The 20,938-nt window shown below is 42.2% G+C and overlaps 1 long non-coding RNA gene across 1 annotated transcript; it reads left to right on the forward strand.

The window, feature by feature from the left end:
• Nucleotides 1–7,644: 7,644 nt before the first annotated feature.
• Nucleotides 7,645–19,808, forward strand: LOC116787330. Its single transcript, XR_004357247.1, has 3 exons — nt 7,645–7,738; nt 19,281–19,358; nt 19,776–19,808. It is a non-coding gene; the product is annotated as an uncharacterized LOC116787330 (long non-coding RNA).
• The last annotated feature ends 1,130 nt before the right edge of the window (nt 19,809–20,938 follow it).

Genomic DNA, 20,938 nt, shown 5'->3' on the forward strand with positions numbered 1-20,938 from the left:
TCTTCTTGCCCTAGCCAGATGTTTCTGTAACATGGTTTGCTGCTGTGAGAGATGGGGGGGGGGGGTTGGCAAGTGGGAATTCTCAGTGCTAGTGTCAACTGGAGGTTGGCATCACTCATTATTGCATAGTCGTGCACTTTCATGAGAAACCAGTCAGCTTTGCTGACAGCTGATCTGGAGCCAAGACACCAAAAGGTTAAGTCACATCTTCTCTGTGACTGCTGCTGCTCAGTTTCCCATGGCATGGGAAGGGATGATCCTGTGGTTCCAGTTTACCCTCTTGAGTCCTTACCGAGCATTCACTTGGCTGCAGTGCTCTACCATATTAGGAGTGTATGGAGCAAAGCCCAGGAGCCTGGATCAGGAATTCTCCTGTCAGTCTGAAGAGCTACTGCTATATTTAGTAACAGGCACATGAGAATAGCAGCTTAAATGTGGGAGGGGGCTGCTGTAATGCTGAAATATGTTTGAATCCAATTGACTCTTGATGGAAACTCTCAGATTGTACTGTCTTTAGAGGGTCTTGTACATTTCCCTATTTTTTTCAATAAAAAGAAAAGCAATTCAGCTCTCGTATACCTCGACCACAATAGTTTTGATGAACAGCAATTACTGCAGATCAAAATAAAACCCTCGTTAAGTGTTTATTTACCCTCTTGTTTCAGTCACATGCAAACTAATCAGCAAAAGTGTATTGCATTCAAATGCAATTATGGCAGCCATTATAATGTGAACAACTTAGTTGTGGTGGTTATTTTTTCTTTTTTCTTATTTTCATTTAATGTTACTTGAAGATCAGCAAAAGATGCACCTTGTGTTTGAAATGCCCAAATAGGAAAGTGAGAAAGTACTGTTAGGAGCAGGAGGATTTTCATTTGCAATTAGCACACAGATTCCTCTCCATAAACAAACAACACCCCTTACATCTAGTGACCATAAAACAAGAAAAAGCTTCCTAAATTATTAAATTCATAAAGGATTTAATGTGGTAGCAGTCAGATGCATCTGATGAACCACACTTTAGCAGAAATTTACAACTATTCTTTATCCAGAAAAGCAGGTTTACTGGTTTTTAGCAATAGCAGTGTTTTGTGGTTTTCTTTCCATTTTCCACCTAGGCTGAGTGCTCTCTTGTGAAGGTTGAGTGAACCCTCCACAGTCTGGTACTGAGTCAATAGCTAAACACAGAACCAGGATTCCCTTAGGTCCCACTCATCTCTGAGTCACTCATCTACATAATCTCTAGGGAAAGCACGTGGGGCTAAATGATCATCAGGAAGGCTGAGGTGGGAAATTCAGTTAAATCCCTTTGTAGAGATTTATTTCCTCAATACATCCAGGGAAAGGTAGAAGTTTGGCACTAATGACCCATGGAGGGGGTAATTTTTATTTTTTTGTTTTGCTGAACAGGATAAAAGGAGGGTCTAGAGAGCCCTGCTCTGGGTTTTGAACGCCTGAACCCACTTCCCCACCTCTCTGCAGCACTGCAGTATCATACTCATTCTGCCATAGCTTCAGCCTCCAGCCCCATAGGCAGTGAGTATGGCAGAGGCTGGAAAATCTAATACAGCTCAAGGCAAATATTATTCCTTGTTTTTCTTCTGAGGCTGTTCAGCTTCTCTCTACATGTGAATATGACTGGAAATTTTTTCCCCAAAAAAAGAAATTTTGGGGAAAATTTCTACCTTTGTTTAGCATTTGCTTAGTGCTATCCAACTCCTCCAGATATACAAGATATGCCTAGTGGATACATAGAGATTTATATGTGTATATATCTTGAAGCTATACACATCCATACACATATGTACTTTCTTTAAAGCCACTAATGCTCTTTGGTAAGATTTGCCAGGAAGTTCTCCTGCTCAGCCTCCTGCAGGCAGAAACATATAGCCCAGGTTAGGTGACACGTGAAAACCTCCCTCCTCCTGAGGCATACACAATTATGGTAATTTGGAAATGACTGGAAATGGTGGTATTTCCCATCCACTCTTTTAAGTGCAATAATTAACTCCTGAGTCCAGAACCACCACAGGAAAAGTTCCTGCTTTTTTGATTAGACTCTCTCTCTCTCTCTCTGTAGTTATGACAATGCTCCAGCTTTATGGTAGAAAACTGTTTTTTCTAATGTAAATTCCTTTCTCTGATTTCCTCCATTGTTTGCCTGACATTTCATGCACATCCTGCTGCTATACCAACATGGAGTTTTTCTGAAAATGCACAGGTAAATATGGCAAAGCAATGTGGAGACACCATAGTTTCAAAAACAGTTCTCTCAGTTGCTGGCCTTTGACTTGGCATAAATCAGTCTCTAAGGAGTTTCATTAATGTTTCATTTTCCTTATGAAATCCGTTGTCCACTTTCTGTGTGAACTGCTGCTGGGTAAAACAGCAAAGAAAATTATGCTTTGTTGCATTAATTAGGGGTGTTTTTTCCAAATCATACAGCACTCTGTAAATAACCGAATACATAATGTGTGTATAGATAAACAATCATCAGTGCAGCTAGTATATACGCAATATATACCCAGAATGTGTCCTGAAATTTTTCTTACTGCTGCCAACCAAGCACATCTCTGTCTGGAAAAAGAACAGCATTGACTGACATGTGAAATCTGGGGGCCCGGACTGCCCTACCTCAAAATGGAAGCTGTGATGCACTCAAGCACTCAGTAAATGCTGCTCTCTCCATCCCCAGGTCTCCAACACATGCATCATGGTAGGGAAGTGAGTGTTTAAGCTTTGGCTTATGGTAATTTAGCAAGTATCAAATACAGTTGTTAAGAGCCAGACCTCTAGAATGAATGTACAGCAGGGGTAGGAAGTGGTTGGACACAGATGGTTAGTCATGACAAAAGCTTGCAGCCTGGGTCTTTGAGGTCTAGAAATAATTAGCAGCTTTTACCATGAGTGTGTATCACAGAGATGCACTTGCACACTCTGTGACAGGGTCACCACTGTTCAAGAGCCCCCTTACCCCACCAGGGGCTCACCCTTCAGTGTCACCACATCTGGAGAGATGCCTCATTGTACTTCATAGCTCAGTTGATTAGAGCATGAGTAGAGCTAATAAAACCAAGGTTGTGGGTTTGATCCCTGTATGGGCCATTGACTGTTGGACTTGATGATCTTTGGGGGTACCTTACAACTCAGAATATTCTGTGAAGACTGTGAATCTGAGATAGATGGGCCCTGAGTAAGCCCTCTCTGACGGAGCATAGTGCCTCATAGAGGAGTAGAGCAGCTATAGTCAGAGCAGTGAAAGGCAGATACGTAGGTGCAGCCCCTTCTCTTCACCTCCTCTGTACGGGAGGTAATTTTGAAAACAATATCTGTTATGCACTATAAGAGCAAATGCTTAAAATAAACTATAAGCAAGTAGCAAATCACTTTGTATAAGAGATCACTATGGGTAAGCGTCTTTCTGTTTTCCTGTGACAGGTCACTGCTTAGCTCATTGCCAGTTGGTGGTCCATATCTGTTGATTGCCTGTAACTGGAAACACAAACTGATAGAATGATGAACACTTTCTAGCAGTCTAGAAAATCTAACCATCATGTTAAGCTGACTTTCAAAATAACTGTTGACCTATCCAACTGAACAGAGTCATAACAATTTCCTGAGCAGGAAAACTCTTAAGTTGGCACAGAGATCTTGATCAGTGGGATATAAAAGAGAAGTTAGGGAGGGATGTTTCAGAGAGGTTAGAAATGTTTCCTTTGTCACTCTTCAGCTGTCCTTTTCCTTGGAGTATTGACTCAAAAGATCAGGAATTGCACTGTTCATAGGTGTTTGCTTGTGTCAGGTAACCAGATGTGCTTCTGATCTCTGTCTGTATCTCTCTGGGTTCCTGTATCACTTCCATTGATATTATCCCTGCAGGTAAATGAACAAATGCAATAAAATCTACAATTCCTTCCTTTGTCTGATGACTGCAACCAGAAGAACTGTTGGAACTGGTCAACCCAGACAATGCTCACTTCCCATTCAGACAGGGATGCTTCTTAGTTCTGAGAGAATAGTACATCACTGTTCTCCTCTGTGACTCTTCTCTATTGATGTTAGTCTTACTCTGCTCAAGATGGCTCAGGATCCTTAAAACCAGTCTTCATCTAATACATTGTGTCGTATTTGTGACTGGGAAGATAGATAATGGAAATATTTTCTGAGAAAACAGGAGCCTTTGAGATATTACTCTTGGCCATTTATTTTAGAAAAACTGTGAGAACAAGGGAAAGTTATTATTTCCGGTGGCCTTCAGATATAGCTGAAAGTGTCATACTGAAAAACATGGGTTTTTCCCTCTCTGTATCCAGAACTGATCTGAGGAGAAAAATACAATAATCCTGTAAACACACCTCCCATCACCAGCTAAGAGGGCACTCAAAGTTCATCATCCCTTCTTTCATTTATGAATGATGCCTCTGACAATCAGTCCCAGAGAATGTGAAGAATAAAGCAAACAAATCCAGCTGCTCTAGCAGGCACAAGAAGTCTTAAGGTCTCGGTAGGACACTATAAACATTTTTCTATGTTTTCCTGTGTAGGGTTCTCCATTCCTGAGCAATCACTTTTCTTTAGAGTGGCAGTGAGGGATGTCCTCACCTATGTCCTCTATATCAGTCTTCCTCATGCCTGGATTGGCACTGCTCCTGGCACTTGCCCCTGCTTTGGCACCCTGACAGAGTCTCTTTTTCTTGAAGTCCTGTTCCAGCTGTTTCTGGGGCAGGCCTGAAGCCTTGAGTCCACAGACATCTTGTTTGGCAGCCTGCACCTCTGTTGTTTCCCCTACTGCATTTAAACTAAACCTGTTTGCAGGTCTTGCATGTAAAAGTGTGATAAACACTCAATAGCTCTTCTGTGTTTGTCTTTTGTCAAGTTAAATAATCTCTTTGACAGCATCCCTTGGGCTTTCCTTGAGACCAATCATCCCCACCACTGCCCTTGCTGAACCCAGGATGTGCAGAGTGACACAGGTATGAGCTCACAAAAACATCACAGTGAAAATTTTCTCCAACTGGCAGCAAAAACCGCCTTACCTGGAAATTGGTCTGGCTCCAGTCTGGTGTTTCATGTGCTTCAGCCACAGGCTGCTTGTCTTACTTTGAGCAGCAACACGTTTAAAAGTCAAATTGGTGGGGAAAATTCAAACTGGCGAGTACTAAGGTGGGATCTGGGCTCCCTACCAGAATTAAGGGCTTTGAGAAACTAGTGATCTGGAAAACATTGGGGTTGGGAACAAGGGGGAGAGAAGCAGGACTTGCCAGAGAATATAGGTCATTTCATGTGTACTTGAGTGGATGAGAACTGTTCAGTTTCAGAGATCACGAATGAGGCTAAAAAATTTGTTGTTTCTTATGGAGGTTACATTAGTTTTCACCAGGAGTCTTCAATTCCCTGCATGTTCAGAAGGAAAAGTTTAGGATTGAAAGTGTAGAGGAATCGTGCCAGGGGAAAGGTCTTTTTTTGTGAGGCACAATTGATAGCTGAAATCCTGGGAACCACAGTCATCTGTTTGCAGAAAGCTTCCCCAGAGCACACACAGTTAGATTTTTGCCTTCATAAATATTGTCCTTTCAGGACATATTTCCTAAATCATGTCCAGTTCACTATCATTTGCCAACCTCATTTAACTTCATTAGTGCTCTGGCCCAGTTCATATTGTTTAAAATGCATAGGGTTTCTTGGAAATGGCACGTATGAAATTATGCAAACTGTTTAGAATAGCTCCACCTCAAGCATTCAGCATGGGTAAGTTAAAAGGAATTTGAGAGAACTGCGTTGTACTGACATGTTACATTAACATCAGTAATTAAGTAATGTGTGTGCACTAATACATGTGTTTGACAGTAAGAGAAATGGACAGTAGCAAGCACCCTGACTCCCAGTGGTGTGTAGCCATGTAGGGCCATATTCCTCACTGCAGTGCTGCCTGCTTTGGCAGAGTTAGAGCAGAGCTGCCCTTTTTTGTTTCCTGCAGTGATGGCAGACATATATGCTTATACTGAGCACATAGCCATACTGCAACATTGCACAGCCATCTACAGTATGGGCAAAATCAGCAAGGCCATATCTGTTGATCCGAGATTTGTTCTGCCAAAATAGTCAAGAGATGTTTCATATTAACACTGGGGGGGAGGGGTGGTGTATACTTACTTTTTATTTTTCCAAACCGATATTACCCCCTCCCTAGCAATATCAGAATGGTACTGATAAAATGTATCCATTTTACCAATGCAAAGGAAACAGAATTTATGAAAAAAAGTGTATGCAAAAAGTGTATACCAGTCTGTAAGTTTGATAGACCCTTTGGTGTTGCCCTTTGCTGCACAGAGAAGACTGGCTGTTCCAGGATGTCCCTGAAAACAGTCAGGGCTGGAGTGGAGCTCAGGTCAAATGAATGGCATTACCTGGCTCTTATCCACTTCTGGGCACAAGGAATAAATGTTGTGATGGTCTATTCCCTTCCCTGAGGTTACAAATACATCAGCGGACAGTGAGTGGCTTTCAAATGCTGCAAGTGCCTCTTTGTCCCTAGTGAGGTGCAGATCACACCATTGTTCTGTGAGGTGCAATGCCTTCTGGGTCAGTGGCTTCTACTGAACCTGCTAATTGTTAATATCTGTAATTACCTTCTAACCTCTTCCTCGCTCCCCCCCCATTCCTTTAGCACAATCTTTGCTACTGTTTACTAATCCAGGCACCTGCCTGCATGGGAGTGACTCAGTTTGCTCCTGGATTGAGTATCTCCCTGTAACTTGCATTAAGTGGTTCAGAAAGGTAAGGCTTACAGTAACAGACTGTATTCTTCCCGTAAGGGTGTGTTTTAGGTCAAAGGATAAGCATGCTGTTGTAAAGACTGTTGAATAATGTTTAAAAACACTGGGAAATTAACTGTTTATTCAATGAAGTGGAAGGCTGTGCTGAATCCCCTGGCAACAGACCAAGGCACTGTGGTGTGATGTGATTGCTCTCTTTCCCCTAAAGCCTAAACGCCAACCAGGGCCATGGTGTGAGACCGTCCCAGGCTCCCATAGACGTAGCAGGATGGATTGCCTGCACCAAATGATGGACTCTTGCGATGAGGTGGGAAGTGCAATAGCACACCCAGGCTGTTTTGCCATTCTGAGACGTTTCCTCCCTAGGAAACCCCTGGCTGAAACAGCGTGATTCCCTCTGCAGAGCTGCACCAGCTGACGTTCCAAGTAGGGGACTTCCATTCCTCAGAGTTCAGCCTAGCCTTAAATAATGTCATATTCCATGAACTTTCCCTACCTTTCCCATTTTTTATTAAATGTTCTGATTCTGTGAGTTTCAGCTGGGGAGGTGCTGGTGACTGGGATAAATTTTGCAGTTAACCACTTTTACTCATCCCATTGTATTTAGGAAAATACTGACAGTTCTGGTCAAAAGGCCCCATTTAAATTTCAGTCATCTGCTGACACATTAAATGTTTTGGATGCCTTCTGCTGGTGATTTACAAAGAAATAAATGAAATAAAACTAAAGAAGGAAACGTCATAAATGCCCATTCCACATCTCTCTCTCAGCTGTCTTTCACACTTTATTGGTATAATTATAGCTCATCTCCCCATGTTCCCTTAGCAACAGATGAGGAGGTGGATGCCTGCCTGTCTGCACCACTGCCTTGCTCGGAGGACTTGGCAAGTGGTGCTGCTCTGCCTTCTGCCCCAAGGTGGGATGCTGACAGGAGGGGAGCTCCTGCGGGGCGACCCACAGCCGTAAGTACCCAGAGATGCTGTTTTGAAGTACCAGAAGGGACTCAGACAGGTTTTTCAGATGATACACTGAAATTCTCTTGGTGATTTTATTTGAGTTTTATAAGACACATGCAGACAATGTTGCCAGATCTTGCACACTTTATTGTATAACTATGTCCTTGATCAGAACAATTTGCCACCTCTAGTACAAGGTCAACTGGAGAAAGGCCAGCTTTCCTACACCTCTTCTCAACAGAAAGTAGTAGCTGAACTCACTTCTTGGGCCTCCTAGGCTACCAAAAGAAGGTGATTCCATTTCCAGTTCCTCAGACACCTTCTTCCTGGCAGGTGCTGCTCTGAGACTGGAGCTTCTTGCCTCTGCTGCATCCCTACATGTTAGGGCTTCTGGGATCACGAAGACAGAATTGTCTCACTGCTTTTGTAGTATAATGAATACTGTCATGCAGGAGAGAATTAGAAAACTCAATGGCAGTGCCCACCTGTATTTCTTAAAGTCCCACCTGAAGTGCTTCCCCAGAAGTCCTGGTAGAGCATGACATGGATCACTTCTTTGGTACGGATAGCCAAGAAAATTGTGAATTAACAGTTTTAATTTTCCAAATCACACGTGTAAGCTGTCTATACAAAAGAGAGACAGAAAAAGGCTAGCAGAGCAGGCCATTTTATCACCTTCCTAAGCCCCTTACCTGCATGTCTCTGTCCATCTGTTGTCATCTTTGGGGGAGGAGCTTGGTCACTACAGCTGCACTGTCATAGCTGCATCCACTCTTGAGATGTGATGGTCAGGGAGAAAGCTGTTAGGCTCAGGAGTAGAAAGCAGATGGGGAACATCATGCCCAAACGGTGCAAAATCCATAGGTGTTATTGTGTGGACTAAACAGACACAGAATCAGAAGTGTTCCTGCCCTAGGTGAAAAGCTTCTTACAGGGGACCCCCTTTCTCAAAACATCTTAAATACAGTTGATATCATATGACACATGTCAATCCCTGGAGCTAAAGCCCAGCATCTGCCTGTGGCTGAGTCCTGCTCAGAGCAGAAGAGGAAGAGTCACCTGAGGGTCTGTGCCTCCACTATGGCTGTGGTCTGCATTGCCCGCAGGCCCCATGGCAGCTGAGAGGAAAGGAACAGTGGCTTTGTCCTGCAGGTCCCATCCTCCCCCCAAGCCCTGGATGCTCCTGGCAGGTGGGATGTCAGGAGATTTCCAGCTGGCTGGCTAGAGCCAAAATCTGGCTTCTCCGCTGCTCCACCAGGCTGGGCTGAGGCTTGCCCACTCTCCGACTGGTATCTCCTTGGCTAGAGCTCCTGTATTTACTTGCAGAACAAAGCTTTTTGTTAGGCAAGGAAGCACAATAGAAATAAAGGCCCAGATGTTCTAGAAAACCCTAGTTTGAGTGTTGTCAGTCTTAATCTGTTAAGTTTAGCAATATAAAGCCACTGGTATTGAAAAGAACCTTGTCAAATTAAATTGAACCTATTCCTCTCTGTGTGGAAATAAATCACCCGAGTTTAGACTGGAAAAATTGCACATGCTGCCTGAGACCTACTTCATGTTTCCCTCTCAGATTTTAAGGCACTCATACAGCCAAAGCAAGCTGCAGCTGTCTGCTGTGTAATTCCATGCAAACTGCAGACTTGGGCTTCATTCCTGCCTGTACAAGGGCTTGTTAAAGATGCAAGAATTTGGGACATGCAGAGCTGAAGGGAGAAGACCAGGTTTCAAATGGACAGGTCTCCAACTAAAGGAGTTTAAAATTACTCTGAAAAGTGCTTTGTCTTCAGAAATGTCTGAATAGTTCTTGGTTTTGCATGATTGAGCATCAACTCTTCTTTCCCATAGCGTGGCAGCATGTGGGGCAATAGTGGGGCATGCCTTTTCTGTCTGGAGTGTGCCTCCAGGTGCCCAAAACAGGAAAGTCTCCTGTTCTTGAGAAGGTAACATAGTTATATTACTGTGGGAGGCTGGAGGAAGGGTTTTCAAACTTCTTCCATGGGCAAAGTGACCTTAGTACAAAATCTTGTCATTTTATAATGCAGGGCATGCTGCTACTCCATCCACATTTCTTCTCTGAGTCTGCTCAGCATTGTTACTGCCAGCTAAAGCCAACACAGAATCACAGGGAGGGAGTAGCCTTCACCTGTGGACCAGGGTGGAAAGAAAGGGAAAAGTTCAGTCAACCCTTTTGTTTCTGTTTTACCCATTGAGGTGAAATCTAGAGGACTTAAATTATGCTGAGCTTTGCACACATGAACAAACAAGCTCTAAGTACAGGTCCTGAAAACAGGACAAGGCTCGAGGTGGATGTCCCTGGGAAAGCACCAAGTGGTTGTTTTCAGGGAAGAGAGGTGCACATAAGGAAGATTCTTCTGTTTGACTACTTGCTTCATTTCCTGGTTGGTTTGGAAACAGGTTTCTCCTCTCTTCAAAGGCTTGTGGGCAGAACTGAACCCCTGCCTGAGAGTCCACCAAAGTCAGACTAAGGCAAATACAGACCCAAAATAGACCAGCTCTGGCAGCTTATTGGCTGTGAACAGAAACCACCAGCTGTTGACTATTAAAAAATCTGTACTGCTGGATGCAACTTGGCTCCTTCCATCCGCTATGAGTGACAGCTCTAGAGAAGTTTTTGGAGAGGTCGAGCATGCTTTCCCCATTTCCAGAAGCAGAACATGCCTTGGCTGACCCTGGCTGAGGGCTGCATTGGTTTATAAGCCTAATGCTCTGAGATGGCATAAAAATATACAGTATTATCTATGATAAACTGTGGAAACAAGTATCTTCTTTCTCCTTCAGCTCTTTCAAGAGACATGTCAAGTGTGTCCATTCATCTTCCTGCCTTCTCACCACCAGTTCTTCTAGACTCAACACCAGTCGATGTCACTAGTGCTGAGTAACTCGATCCCGTACAGTCACACTGAGTGACATAAACATCATGAAACTTTCTTCCTTTGGAAAAACCTACCCATTCCCCAGGCAGGTTCAGAGACCCAATGAGAGGTATTGTGGGTTTACAGCGGCCAGCTGTGCTGACAGAGGAGCCAGTTTGCAGACTTGGAGATGTGTCAAAATCAAGTGATCTCCCAGAGAGCAGGATCATCTTTGTCTTGATGCTAAGTAGCCTCACACTCCACTTTTTGTGTTACATGGGCACAAAAAGACAGTCCTCTACCCTGTTTCTCTACATTTTGGGAGATAAAATATTTCCTCAGCCATAATTTTTCCCACCCTCGGGTCTTCTGAGAGACTGGGACCATAGATTTAGGAAGTATTTGAATATGTCTTTTTAATTAATCTAAGTGCTAACAGAATCTGCTTCAGGGACTTAATTTGGGTGTAGTGTAAAATCCTATGGTAGCCCCAACCCTGAAGTAAGTTGAGTAAATTGTAGTGAAATGTAGATATTTCCATACCTGCACAATTGTGCTCAGCTTTTCAGAATGACATTGATCTCTTAGACATCTCAAATACAGTGCAACACTGCAAATTTTGGTGCTCCAATTTCAAACCTCATATTGGCTCAGGAAATGGCTACCTGCTTAGGCTGAAAGATATTTTAGAAAAGGATCACTCTGGCCAAGCTGGTTTTTAAACTCTTTTCTAAACATTCATAAACAACCAGTCCTGGACATAACCTCTGGGTCTGATGCACTTTGCACTTTTCTGCTGTTATCTTCTTACCCACATTTATTCAAAGTCACTGACCTGGCTTATGCTAAATAAACTGTCTCAATAGGATTTTATGCAGCATCAGACAGATCTAATTTGAGTAAATAAAGCACATGCTGGCCCATAGTTATCTCTGTCAGCAGTGCCTGAAGCAACATCTATTGGATCAAGGGTTGGACTTGATCTCAGAGGTCTTTTCCAACCTTGTTGATTCTATGATTCTGTGATTCTATTCTCAATATGGTAATGACAGAAGTACCATGACCAATCTTGTATTATAGATCCAAATTACAGACCACACAAGGAGGCAGGAGAAAACCTGAGAGTGACATTCTTCTGCACAAGGAAGCCTTAATAAACCTGGAGATCTTTAATTGAGCCCCTTCTTGTAAACTACATCCCACCACAGAGCAAGTGGATCTAAAGTCGTCTCTTTTGACCTCTGCTGATACATGCACATACAAGCAACAAAAGAAATACATGTTATTTTCTAATCCCCATCTGTATGTGTCAATATCTGTAGAACTTTATCGATGATCTGGACTAGGAGACTGAGTCAACCATCAGCAGATTTGCTCATTTGCTGATACTCTCCTCACCCCCCCAAGTTGGGAGGGAGTGTCAATCTGCTGGAGGGTGGGAGGGCTCTGCAGAGGGACCTGGACAGTCTGGATAAATGGGCTGAATACAACAGTTTAACAAGACTAAGTGCTGGGTCCTGCACTTTGGCCACAACCCCATGCAGTGCTACAGGCTGGGCACAGAGTGGCTGGAGAGTAGCCAGACAGAAAGGGACCTGAGAGTTTGGATTGACAGAAAGCTGAACATGAGCCAGCAGTGTGCCCAGGTGGCCAAGAAGGCCAATGGCATCCTGGCCTGTATCAGGAACAGTGTGGCCAGCAGGACCAGGGAAGTGATTCTGCCCCTGTACTCCGCACCAGTTAGGCTACACCTTGAGTACTATGTCCAGTTCTGGGCCCCTCAGTTCAGGAAGGATGTCAAGGTGCTGGAGAGTGTCCAAAGAAGGGCAACAAGGCTGGTGAAGGGACTGGAGCACAGGCCCTGTGAGGAGAGGCTGAGGGAGCTGGGGCTGTTTCACCTGGAGAAGAGGAGGCTCAGGGGAGACCTCATCACTCTCTACAACTACCTGAAAGGAGGTTGTAGCCGGGTGGGGGTCAATCTCTTCTCCCAGGCAACCAGCAGCAGGACAAGAGGGCACCGTCTTAAGCTCTGCCAGGGGAGGTTTGGTTAGACATTAGAAAGAAATTCTTTAGAGAGAGAGTGATCAGACATTGCAATGGACTGCCCAGGGAAGTGGTGGAATCACTGTCCCTGGACGTATTTAAGAAGAAACTGGATGTGGCACTCAGTGCCATGATGTAGTTGACAGAGTGGTGTTAGGGTCATGGACTGGACTCAATGATCTCAGAGGTCTTTTCCAACATGGTTTATTCTGTGATTCTGTGAACTGATGAAATAGTTAAGATTTCAGAATATAAATTGATGGACACTGTTGGCATTAGGGGAATTAGTGGGGGGTAGATTCCATGGCCAACTTACAGTCTTTTGTGAATCAAGGATTTCTCCTTTTTGTCCTTGAAATATTGGCACAATTAATATTCTACTCTACTCTACTATTAATAAATCTCTCCAAAATCAAGCCTAGATTATCTGCAGAGTTGTACACTGCACATAACAGTTTGTGTATTAACTATACATCTGTGTATACTTCCATGTGTTATACCTTCCTACTAGCAATGGTATGCTGTAATTAGCCTCCCTGGGAGTCTTAATTCCAGAAGCAAAGTTAGTAATTTCAACTTATCTCTTTTCCAGTGTATATACACATGTGCAAACACATATACAAACACAATGTTCAGCTGCCAGAACTATATGTCTGAGCTGAGAACTGTTTTGAGAGCATTTCTCATAAAGGATACTGTAACCATTAACTTCAGGAGCAAGATCAACTAGTATTTCTGAGGTGCTCTTTAACTTCTCACTCTGTAATTTATTCTAGTAATTTTTAAAATTATCATAGTGTGTGTCTGTCTTGCTAAGGTTATATGGGATTTCTCATGCTTACCAGGGTATAAGCAGCTATTTGTCCTGGTCGATGTGAATTTCTTCAGAGCAGCTATGGAATCCCCATGTACCCAGCAAGGGCTGATACACTCTGGATAAGGGATTTCTCCCTACCAAATTGGTAGCTTTTAAATTCAGGCTACATGTGATGAAACACATGTACGTCCTGTCTTTGAGCTTAATTCCCTCTTCAAACTACTTACTCAGTCTATACTTGTGAGAGATCAATTTTCCTGGTGCCTTCTGGCAGATTAGAACTCTGTGATTAGTATGTAAATTATTTTTGTTCTTTTTATTAGCTTTATGTGAATTATGTTTAACCTATTGGCATCCTCCATATTTTCAAACATGTCATACTCATCCATTTCAAGGATACAGGATATTTGCTGACAGAATAATCAAATCCATACCACTAGTGTAGTAAGAGTAAGTGAAGGCAAGGGTGGGATTATGTGACCAGAGTGAGCTATAATGCCTTCAGTCTTGCAGAAGCGTTCTCCTAGATTTGACAGTGCAATGCAAGGTTTTCCTTTTCATTTCCCAAGCAGCCCTTGGGAAGTAGCCCACTGTTGTCATTGCAGCTGTTTTGTGGATAATTCCAGTTGTTCCATTATTTATTTTGTAATGTCTTCCCCAACAGTCAAGGTAGCGTAGGGAGATGAACTTGACAAATCTAGGGAAAAACATAAGGTAGACATTGGTAGCTTGTTTCTCCTCCACTGTTCCACTCACCATCTCCCCTGCCTCTCGTTTTATCTAATTCTCTCTCCACCGAAACCATTTTTCTGTTTAGCAGAGAATGATCAGGTAGCATATGCTGTGTTTTTGTCGTGAGTCCATGCTTAAGCTCCCTGCCCAGGAGCCATCCAAAAGATAGGAGTGACCCTTCTGCATCAAACCAAAGGGGCCCCTACCCAAGACTGGGGATTTTCACAGCAGCAGACACCAACAGAGAGAAATAACCACATCCAGTATAGGTGTTCCCATCAGAGTTAGTGATTTAGGTTCCCTTTGGAGAAAAACTACTGCCCATGTGAATGTTTGATTCACCTACCCTAAAGCAAATGCTTAAAATAGAGCTAATGAATAGCCCCCTAAAATGTGCCTTTTTCTCTCACTGGAGCATGAAGGAGCTGGGTTGAGAAGGTCAGCTGTCCAAAATGCTGATTATCAGTGTCTGAAGTCAGGCAACATAAGCCCAACTCACACAATGTTTTAAGGCAAAACCTTAGATTTTCTCAGGGCTCGATCAAGAGGGAGGGAGTAAAGGAAGGAAAACCAGACTGTTATTTGAGTGATAGTAGTAAATGTGTGAAAAATTTTGAAATTAACATCGTTGCTATGACTGTGCTGATTATTCTACTTACACTCTCTGCAATCCTCTGAAATCTGAACTTGTCTTTCGTAAGTATTTAAGGTGTAGGTTTTGGGGGCATGGGCTGCATACTGCTATGTCTATGCACTGATAGCCAACAGTGGTTCATTTTTATTGGTCTTGTTTTAGAGCTCATGGAATGTGTATATTTTCATTCCAGCAAGCTACTCTACAGAGAGTGTTGTTATCCAATAAACAAACATAGCCTGAAAGAAATAAGGCTTTCCAATGATGATTCTCTGCTGAAGGTGTTTTTAGACATTCTAGTCTATGCATAGAAAATATATAATGGCCCATCTCTGGTATAGACACTTGTCTTCATGATGAAAGGCAGGAGTGATAATTCAAGTCTGGTGTCTGGTTTCTATTATTTGAATTTAAAATAACGAGCTAAAATACTGTTTTCTGCCAGCTCTCCCTGAAGCATCAGTCCACATATGCATAGCTGTCTAGGTACTGAAGTTCAGAAATACACACAGAATTAAAAAAAAAGGAAAACAAAAAGAAGAAAGAAGAATTTAAAACTTTTTATTTAATCCAAGTTGTTTTAGTTTTTTTAGCAAATTTTCATGAGAAAATACATAGGATGGGATATTCAGGGGATATTTTAGTTTTAGGAGGGGAATTCTGAATTTCCACTTCTGTATTACTGGCCTAAGCTGGAGAAGACAAGGTGCTTCTGCTACAAGTAAGTAGGAGGTGATGTAGAATTTATGTGGGAAAGCTTCTTCTAATCCTGGTTTTAGCTCTGAAACAAGTCTTTCATGAAAACAGTGGGCAACAACTTTGAAGGATAATTCTTTGTTGTTCCTTGTTAATCTCTTTTTCTTGTGTACAAGAGGACAGGACAAACTAAAAACCACAGGCCATTATGAGAGCCACTGCAACACTTAAACCACCATGCTATTACAACTAATATAAAAAATAGGAAGTTCATATTATTTTCATTGTATTTGAGTATGAGTCAGCAGTGCCTTGACAGTCAGGAGGGCCAACCATGTCTTGAGGTGCATCAGGTAAAGCATCGCCAGTCCATCAAGGGAGGAGATTGTCCCACTCTGCTCTGCACTGGTGTGGCCTCACCTTGAATATTGTGTGCAGTTTTGGGCACCAAATTGTAAAGAAGACATTAAGCTATTAGAGAGTGTCCAAAGGAGGGTCACAAGGATGGTGAAGGGTCTGTCTGGAGTGGAAGCCGTGTGAGGAGTGGCTGAGGTCACTTGGGCTGTTCAGCCTGGAAAAGGAAGACGGAGAGGAGACATTGCAGTCTACAACTGCCTCGTGAGGGGATGAGGAGGGGCAGCCACTGATTTCTTCACTCTCATGACCAGTGACAGGACTTGAGGAAACAGCAGGAAGCTGAGTCAGGGGAGGTTCAGGTTGGATATCAGGAAAAGATTCTTCACCCAGAGGGTGGTTGAGCACTGGAACAGGCTCCCCAAGGAAGTGGTCATAGGACCAAGCCTGACAGAGTTCAAGAAACATTTAGACAATGCTCTCAGGCACATTGTGTGAATCTTGGGATTTCCTGTGGAGAGCTAGGAGTTGGACTCAATGATCCTGATGGGTTCTTTTCAACTCAGCATATTCTATAATTCTATGATTTTATGATTTTTCATCTCCTGTCAATTATTTTTCCCTTAGAGTAATCTTGGAATATGAAAGGCACATTTCAGTTTATCAGTTCTGGCAAAGATCTGGGAAACAAATTATGAAAATCAAAGAAATCAAGTATAACTTGGAAGACATGGTCTGTCTGGCTTCCCTGCAGAAGTGCTTTGCAGCAGCCACCTCTGAGGTGTGTTTGAAACGGTGTGTAAGATATAGCAGCTTTGTTGCAATTCCACAAAGTAGACATAGGGAAAAGTACTCATCGACAACATTTTACAGACCAATCAATAAAAAAAGAGAGTCAGTCCTTGGAATGTGTTATAAGAAGAGAGTTCTATGGCTGAGGATTTTTATAGTAACTTGCTCCAAGACAGCAAAGCCAAGTATTTGCTCTTACATCTAGCTTCCTGAATTAATGATCACCAGAGGCTTTTGAAGGAGCATGAGTCAATGGTTTCACTTGAGGTCACCAGATACATTCAAAGTAGAAATGAAGGGAAACTCTTTTAATATGCTTTGGGGATAAATACAAACTAAAAGGAAAATTCATGCTCATCCAACCATCAGCTTCAAAATGAAATGTAAACAAGAAATGTCAGCCTTCACACTCTTCAACTTTATTCTAAATCTTAAATTTTAGCATGGTCTTTACAGTTATGTCTGTACAGGCATGCACATATAAATAACAAATATATAAAATGTGCTCCTCTTGTATATATGTGTATGCATGTGTGTGAAAATTGGGAGTCTCAAACTGCATTGAGCTTAGTTATAAATAATTTGTGCTAACTTATAAATAATCCTCACTGAGTCTACCAAGATTCCACCTAAAGCATTTGTCATGTTTCCTTTGAATCAGCATAAGGAGGCCTGGAAATCCAAAAGAGCAAATGGTCACTTGCCAGTAGATGACGCCACCCTTGTGATCTATAACAACTGGCTAAAACTAATGTAAGACCAAAGAACCATTAATTCAGATGAAAATTAAAAAAGCTTCATGGACACTGCAGGCTGCTTAATCAGTGTTGCTCCTAAAATCTGCCTGCACTTTTATAAAATAATCCTATTAGCACAGCACATCTGGAATACATCTTCCAGGACTTTAAGCTAATGCAATCAGAGATAGAAACAGTATTTCATTCAGCTCAAATCTCTAAATCTGCTTGTTGTCTAGAAAGGCTTGAATACCACGTAATATTTATGATCTATGCCACACTAGTAACAAGAGTTACTTATATCTGATTATTGCGGAGTGGTGAACCTTTTCATTGTGATAAAATATTGAGCAAGCTATTAAAAAGGAAATAATGGCTTATAGAAATCTTATGTACTTCAATGTTTTGCAGTGGCTATAAAGCTATCCACCTCCCATTTATCAGTGAGCTTGGTGATTACTTATCAATAGCAATTGAGGTGTGAGACTCTTTCTGGGGATTAATAAAAACCTGCAGAGACCCAATGATCCACATCAGCCTATTTACTGCGGTCAGCCGCTGGGTTTTCAGACACAGAGCTCACTGTAGCCAACACTGGTTACAAGAAGAGAAAAGGGAGAAAGAGAGGTGCAGGAATGTGTGCCACATAGACAACAGTTTTTAAGCTCCAGTCAATATTGAGTCAATGCTATTTAGGCCTCCATTTGACAAGGAACTTAAGCATGTGTTTAACTTCAAGCAAATTAGTAGCTTCAGCCCAACACATGATGCTATTAGAAAGCCCCATAAACATCTGAGTATTCACGGTCATCTTGGCAGAATTCCTTTACATTTTCTGTATTTTCTCTATGTATACTTTTTTTACACAATCTTTATCTCTTAAATGTAGGCAAGTGTTTTGGGAAAACAAGACCTCTGCATCTGGATGTCCCCATGTACTAATTATTGCTAATTTGTTAGCCCAATGAATTCTTTTGTTGACACTCAACACACACTTGAATTTACAGTCCTGTTCCAGCTTTTAGGAAAATCTGGGTAGCTTTTTTCTTCCTTTCATTGAAACATATTCTCTCTTTATACATAAGCATATACAGTTTCATAAATTCTTCTCTTCAGTTGTTTAGTAGAAACTTTTTTTTATACTTCAAAATTTCAGATGTTAAAGCCTGAGGGAAATTGCCCAGTGAAGATAAGTATATTTTTGACCTGCTTGTTTTTGAAGATACTGGTCATCTGCTCTGACAATGGTTCCTGGGCATCATTATGAGTCACACTTTCAAGTCACTAATGATTTCCTAAATTAATCTGATACAAATAAATTCTCCATTATTGTTAGCCTGAGTATCTCTTTTTCACATGACTGGGTCTGTAAGGAGAAAAAGTTTCCATAATAAAGTTACCACCACAAAAAATGTCCATCTGTGAGCATTACCATGTCTTTCTATTCTTATAATCAATGCTGTGTGATACTACTCCTAGTCATGCCTCATTTTGGAATAACAAGCCTCCAGTGAATACAAGAATCAGGATGGCTGATAGAAATACTCCTTTGCCATCCCTCTTTTGCTTCCCTGCATGGCTGTGGGCAGAGGCAGCTATGAGAAGGGCCAGTGCAGGGCAATGAAAAAGCAGAGAGCAAAGCAGAGACCTGGGGAATAACTGGTGCTGTGGTCGTCCCTCCCTGTGACATCAGAACAGCATGGGCATCTTCTTTTCCTAGCACAAATGGTTGGGTGGTGAGTGTGTGTGTTGCTGGCACTGGCTCCATATGTATCTTCATATATCTAGAGATTTGCAGTTTCACCTGTCCTTCAGGAAAGATGTGTGTTGATTACCTTGGTAGTTTCCTAAATAAAACCATGGCTTGTAGGTACAGGGAAGAGATCACAGCTCTGTCCTCCATGACCAGCCCGGGAGCCCAAGATGCAGAAGGAGAGGACAAAGGCAAGTAAACCAGAGGCACAGTCCAAGGAAGCTCAAAAATCACAAACAGATAATAAACTGATAACTTTGTCACTATAATCATATACCCTTGATTTACACAGGTACCACCTTTCCAGGGTTCTGGTTGCCAGGGTACTCAGAAACTGGATTAATTGAAAGTAAATGAAAACTCTAAATGGAAAATGTATTTTTAAAAAAATTACACTCATATGGATGCATTTGGTAACATTTATTACAAGTGATTAAGCAAAGTATATATAATATTTTTTTTGCAAATACCTAACATATTCTCTATTGTATATAAAATTTCATTCCATATTTTTTGCAAGGAGAACAGAAAAATAATATTCCTTTTGTTTGTTTGTTTCTTTCCTACAGCAAAATAGCTCCCCTTTTCTCTCCTTCTTTCTGTTGTAGACAGAGTCTCACTCCCCAGAGGATGTAAAAGCAAAGACATCATAATGAATTTGTTATAAATTCCGCCTTACAATATGTTCCACTTCTAGAAAAGAAGTTAAATTGGAAGTGTTTCTTCAAATAAAGGTTTGTGTCATTTCATTTAGAGGACCCTACAGGTCCCCATGGGTGTGGGTAGGGAAACATTTGCCAGAAAACAGCTGAGAAAGTTAGGATACCCAGAGTTGCCTGACAGTGTCCAAGGCCACCACACACTCAGGCCACCTCCATGGAGGTGGCAGCTGATACATGTGCAAATCATATATATACCTGATGTGAGTAGGCAGCCCTGGAGGGGTTGCTCAAACACCCACCCAGAAGCTGTGGCACATCAGGATGATTCCCTGCTCCTGAGTAAAGTATTTGGACTAGTGACTCCCTGCTTGTGCCCCAGCCATTTAACTGCATGTGGGGGTGTCATCTATAAGGGGAGGGGGTAAAAATAGAGTGTACTGCCTGAATAGGCACCTGCTATTAAAAGTAATAGCTTCGATTCCATTAATGATGACAGTTTCTTTGGTAGAAGTTGTTATATAACTATTCATTGGGATCTGTCTCCCCCTGACTTGATTCCTTGAGGGACAATAAGAGGAGAGTGAATACAACATCCACATGCTCTTTTACTGTGTCCCGATAAACTACCTTACCAGGATCTACATTCCTCCCTTGACACCAGGAAGGAGCCCTGGAAAGGTCATATATGCAACTGTTGTCAGACCTAAGAACAAAAGCAGTTTAGAGGAGCTTTAGTAATACGTCTCTTGTTCATGCTGAAGACAGAGGAATGGGTTGGGAGGAGAACTTAACTTTCAGATGAGCAAAACCTATCTTTTAATTTTGGTACCCCATTTATACCTTGACATGAGGCTTTCACAGGCAGAGGTCCAATGCTGAACTCAAGCAAAAATAAAGGCACTTAACAATATCCCAATACGTAAAAACAAATGAGAAGGGAGAGCCCCAGCTCCAGGAGATGTGCAGAATAAATAGATGAGACAGTGTAATGCTGGCAGGGAAACCATAGCAGGCAGGGAAGGATTTGCTCAATATCACAAACAGGGTAGGTCCTTAGCAGGGCAAGTGCACTGACCCAACTCCGAGGCCATGCCCAGTAAAATGTACTTCCCA

The sequence above is a fragment of the Chiroxiphia lanceolata genome, chromosome 5, assembly GCF_009829145.1.
Source record: "Chiroxiphia lanceolata isolate bChiLan1 chromosome 5, bChiLan1.pri, whole genome shotgun sequence".
In the NCBI taxonomy this organism is placed as follows: Eukaryota; Metazoa; Chordata; class Aves; order Passeriformes; family Pipridae; genus Chiroxiphia; species Chiroxiphia lanceolata.